Source organism: Malurus melanocephalus, unplaced genomic scaffold (genome assembly GCF_030028575.1).
Source record: "Malurus melanocephalus ecotype Western Australia unplaced genomic scaffold, MMel_1.1 scaffold_19, whole genome shotgun sequence".
Taxonomy (NCBI): domain Eukaryota; kingdom Metazoa; phylum Chordata; class Aves; order Passeriformes; family Maluridae; genus Malurus; species Malurus melanocephalus.
In genome coordinates, this window is record NW_026623251.1 from 2,699,409 (window position 1) to 2,705,408 (window position 6,000).

Sequence of the window (6,000 nt, forward strand, 5' to 3'; positions counted from 1 at the left end):
CGTAGGTTATTTGTGACCAACATTTGTCTAGACTGTTTATAAAAGTGCTGCAATGTCTCCTAAAGCAGTCTGGTCTACTGCCTTTCTGCCATATCTCTACCCAAGATATGTTCTGGTGTTTYGTTACAGACAAGAAAAAAGAATGAACACATTGAATGGTGAGGTTCCCTTTTTTGTTCTTATAACATTCAGTCAGATTTGTTCTAGTGAAGTRTGAAACCCAAAACTTTTAAGACACTTGGGGGACTGATCATTGTGTGTTTTGAGTGGTGGCAAAGAGGTTGTTTGTGTGAAATTTTTGACAAAACTGTCATATGTTCTACTAAAAGCTACTATTTGTTCCCAGACAACCTCCTGTATTTGGCTGCTGACTGAAACATATTTTTAAAGTAATGTTAAATGTGGAATAGTAGATTATGCCTGGCAGTGTGTTTATCATTGTTTACTAAAGCTGTGAATAAGCAGTATGACTAGGAAACTTAGRAGTTGAAAATAGCATGTGGAACTTCCTCTTTAAACCTCACTATTCCTGCTGTTTATAGATGTGAAGATCATTGTGCCTTTAAATGTCACTGCCACTTGAGAAGTGTAACTTCAATGTCAGAAAGTGCCAAGCCACCAAAGCGTTTATGCTCTGACATTTTTGAAAATTCAATGAAATTAGATAAACCACTCCTGTGTCAGAATATTTCTTGAAGGACAGCAGACTTACTACATTTGAAAAAATAGACCTCTTAATCTGTGTATTTGACACAGAAGCAGAAAGCACAYAGAAAGATATTTTTACCCCTAGTACATTTTCTTCAAAGCCAAATGGGGTAAACTGAACAGGCAGGAGAATATTAATGAGACTCTCTYGGGGTGAGGTTGTTCAGTAAAGAGATTATCACTTCACAARACAGTCWTATGTACAAACTACTGATGAGTCCATGCTGTAAGACAGTGCAATAGTGTGGGTTTTTGTTTTTTTCTGCAGAGATGTCAGGTTGGATAATAGAAGCATACATATAAATATCTTTATTTCCCYTTCTTGGAGCAGCAGCATTCCAACCATTGTGTTGCACATAAAACACAATGCAGAGCAGAATTCTGCTAGCTGGAATCAGTCTGGCTTTGTGAGACGATTACAGCTACATGAATTGCCTAGCACCTTTTCTGCTGTCTCTTTCTTTCTGTAGCAAGTTCTGTGATGGTCAAGTACATCTTCTGCAACTGGTACTTCTCTAGTTTTCTTGGTTGTGGTGAGACAAGGACAATCTGGTGATAACATTCCAGGCTTCTTTAGGTGTATCTTGGCTTCCACATCAGATGAAGAAGGAAATGTTATAGAGAAGTTGCATTTGCAGTAAGTCCCGTGTGATTTAGAGTTTCCCCTCCATTGCTGAATCTTCATTTTGGTAGTAAATACAAATGTTCATGAAATGAGATCGACCTTTTTCCTTCTATGTGGAAGGTAATGGGCAGTAAGAAAAATTTGCAGCATATATTTTGGTTGTGTATGACCATGATAGTTTTCACATTGTTTTTTATTAATTTGTAGAAGATGATTTATCAATTTTATAAGAGATACAAGATAATATTTAAATGTTCATATCTTCACACCAGCTATCAGAAAGATCAACAGGTTTACTCTTAAGAAATGTGTGGGTTGGGTTTTAGTCACTCTTTAAATTGTTTCTACAGTTTTCCTTTTTTTGTTCTAATGGCAGAAACACTAACTCTGTAATACTAATTTCATTTTTATGAAATCAGTTTGGGGTTTTTTTTCGCTAGGACTTGTAAAGCTTCTTGTATTTAATTTTTTTAAAAGGGAGAAAATATTAAAAACCCCTGCAACAATAAAGAAAATTTAATTCCTTTAGTCCTGGGTGGTGTCCATTTTTTACGGTTCTTAAACCTGACATTTGCTGAATTTCATCTTTAAGGCGATGGGGATTCCAGAACACCTTTAGACAGCCTCTTTGGTTGTTTAAATAGCAGCCTTTTCTAGACTGAATTGCTATTGCCTAATGTAGTGCTGTCCCTTCCTTTCTAAAACCCTAAATTGCTGGTATCCRGGTTCTCTTGTGTATGTCTTGTTCTGTGTATATTGTGCACAAAAAAAAAAAAAAACGTGATTGTAATTGATTAGTGCCTGGTAGGACATAATGATTCTCTTTTGCATGTAACACATGTTGTGTTATATCTCAGAAGAAAAAGAAAGCTTGGAATCACGATCAGTTTTCTGTTTGATATCTCTTTGAGATGCTTTTCGTTATAACAAAGTGACTGGTTAATCCCTATTTCACATAGATGTGCTTTATTTATTCCAAAAGGTGGGGATATTCTGGGGATATACTGTTTGTCATAGTGAATTTTATGTTATTCCTTTTGGAGCGCTTATTGCTACAATCAATTTTGAATTAAATCCTCAAAAAATGCTTACAACTGCTTCTATTGTGGTTTATCATCCAAATTAATGAAATGATTGCATAGAAGCAGCACTGGGAGCCAACCTGAAATGCTCATTCATTTTGAATAGAGTGGTGTGGGTGATATAGTGGTGAAGYTTACTTTCAAAGAATTAAAAGACTTAAATCTCTTTAATTAATTAAATATTAATTAATTAATTTAATACAGAATACTTGAGTGGCATGAGAATGAGAGARGGAAAATAATGTCTTTGGTAGAGGAGCTATATGAAAGCAATCAAATGGAATAAAAAAACAATTTGATGTAAACTTCTTGAATGTCAGATGATACAATGCTATGATCTTTATTTGTTCTGTAAGATATGTCTGATTCCAGTAAATTAAATACTACACTGTATATTAAGTATACATTCCCAAACCCCATCAGCTGTCCAGAATAGAGGAGCTGTATTAGTATGAAGGTTTATGGGGACTGACAGTGTTTGTTTGTGATTTTGTTTTGTTTTTTAATGCCCTCTTCAAGTTTCATCTGTGCCAGGTCAGGCATTGTACCTTTTTTTTAAATTCAAAACACAATCCAAACAGTTGTATTTACGATTTTATTTCTTTAGTAATGATAGATGGAAAAAAGTGAGCAACTGCAAAAGTTGTCAAAATTATATTAAGTTGTATGAAGTACATGAAAGAGAGCACTGATAAGCATGACATTTTTAAAACTGAAGTTGACCTAAATTACAAGCAAGAGCCATTTCTCTAATGTACATACTTCAAGTAATTTCTTCAATATAGAYTCTGTCTTTTAGCCACTTGGCAAATATTTTCCATTTTATTTTTCATTTGTGCTATAATCATCATGATTACATGTGGCAACTGAAACAGTCACTGATACCTTTTAAAAGAGGTCAGCACAGTTCTACTCAGCATTACCTTTTATTTCAATTTTGATCAGCTAGTGAAAGGAGGAAAGATGGGCCTATAAAGTAAACATGTTTTATTAACATGTTGTTTGTGTTTGCAATTCATTTCAGTGGCAAAACAGTAAATACAGGATCCGCATGTTAAGGGCCTTTTAAACATAGTTTWGATCACGAGGGATTTTAATTCCATTTTTGTTTATAAATAAGTGTTCCTACTTGTGTTTTTAGACAGAGCTAAAGTTCATTCTCACAGGATTTAGATTCACTTTGCTACCTGCCTAGTGCCTTGGCAAACTCAAAACGAATTGCAAATAGCACCATTGAAAATCAAGAAGGGAAAATGTTTCATCTGAGGTGGGGAGGAAATCCTTTTAAAAGATCAAGGGCAAGAGTGTTCTAAATTCTTTGAACTAGCTCTTTTTGGGTTTTCATTCTCTAAGGAGTCCTAAGGGTTGTAGAAAGGAATAGATTTTCAGGGYTACTTTTATTTGGAGAAATCCTGAATTTCAAGCAATAAACCAAGAAATGTTTTGTTCTCCAGCCTCYAAGCTAGAAAGGGACTATCATTTTAGCCAAATGTTCAAAGGAAGTGAGTTAACATTTTCCATCAAAATGTTGGCTTCCTCTACAGAAAATATCACTTGTCAAAAGCATCTTTTCTCATTTTGCACAATCAAATAGGAAACACCTTGTTCAAATACATTTATATTTCTCTTTCCCTGTGCTGGCTGTTGAAAGCATTAACTGTTATCTATGGATAGAAGCAAGACAGTAGTGGTAGGATATCCTGATTTTTAATTATTGTTGTTAAAACTAATTGTTATTTGGGGTTTGGCAATTTACTTCAGCCTCTTTTGATACATCATTTATGAGCTGAGGAAAGCAGCAGTAGTTATTATGAGAACAAGAGAAAGAGTAAAAAGTGAACCTTTCAAATATTAACCTTGTGTTTGGGGTTATTTTTAATGCTTTAGAACAGTTATCAGTATGGTATGGGTGTCTGTAACAATATCTTCTAGTTCTAATTCTTTCAGGTCTGATTGAAGTTCTTCCTCTTAACCTTTCATTTTGTGTTTAACGGTTCGGAGAGAAAATGGCTTGTTAAGGAACATCCTTCTACTGAACAGATGCATTCTCCAAATAACTCCTCAGTATCTCTTCTAGAGTTCCCTTTGTCTTTCTGGTGCTCAAGGAAGACCAGTTGTCATCTAATGTGGCTGCAAAAGGAAAATGCAACTTGGATCTCTAATGTACAATTCATTATTCTAGACTAGGATAGAATATTTCCATTGCAAGGTACCTGCAGTTATCACCTAGTCCAACTGCCTGACCAATTCATGGCTGACCAAAAGTTAAAGTATGTTGTAAAGAGCRTTGTTCAAATGCCTCTTAGAGAAGCTTGGGGCATTGACCACCTCTCTAGGAAGCCTGTTCCAGTGTTTGATCACACCCTTAGCAAAGAAATGCTTCCTAGTGTCCAATCTAGCCCTTCCCTGGTGCTGTGTATATGTTTTYGGGTAGGCWGTAATTTTTGTTAGACTGGTAKGGCTGGAAGTGSTTAGCAAGTTCTTCAGGTTGGAAGSAGAGATGGAATTGTCCTGGGTGGTGCTGGCTTTTGCTTTTGTGCTGCCCAGCTGGTTGCCCTCTGTGTGCTTCTCTGGAACTCCTCACTGTCTGTTTCGTCTGGCATGTACTTTGTATGCTTGTCTGTGAGCATGTTATTGGAGACAGTGTCAAAAGCCTTGCCACAGTCACAGTAAATCGCGTCCATTATTCTGCGTTCCTCTGCTGAGCGAATCAGCTTTTTGTGGAGCAGAAATCCATGCTGACTGCTCTTGATGACCTTCTTATCCTTCATGTGTTTGAAAATGCTTTCTGGGCTAACTTGCTATATTACCTTACAGGCAGAGCAGCCTGTAGCTCTCTAAATCTTCCTTCTTGTCCCTAAGATAGGAGTGATATTTTCTTTTTCTTTTCTTTTTCTTTTCTTTTTTCTTTTTCCTCCGTCCTTTTAGCAACTACGAACTTTATTAAGGAATAATTTGGGGAAAATCTCTTCAGCACTCTTTATCAGAAATATGTATGAAGGAAAACCTACTTATTCTTTTGAACTTTTTTTTCCCCATTTTTCTGCAGTTTTAATTATTCTAGCAAGTAAAATGAAGTATTATCTTGCATATTTGKCAAGTGGATATTTCATTTACTTAAGTTGTATATACAAAGAGTTAAGAAAGCCTGGTGAAGACAGGCATCCTAAGATGTATTTTCATTTAAAGGTAAGTATATATAGGAAGCTGCTGTCRGAGGCTTACCTAAGCTCTTCTATAMTACAAGAGTGCTTGCTGATTTTTGGCTTCACTGTTTAAAACAKGAGCTAAATCTAGTGAGATGTACATAATGGAGCTGTATTTCAGGTATATAGTCGCTAAATTAAACAGCAGTATTGCTGTGCTTCTGGAGGCTAAATATAGGAACTGATACAATAACAGGCCTGTACAAGTAACATGTAGGTCTTCTGCTGAGTTATTCTTTTTTGTTCCCATGAATGTGTCTAATTGCAGCATTGATTAGAGTTACRTCTTCACAAAAAGGGAAAATTGACTCCTGCTGTGTCTAGGTGGGGGATTAGGTTTTTTATGAACAAACCATCTGTTTCTGTGTATACAGAAGAC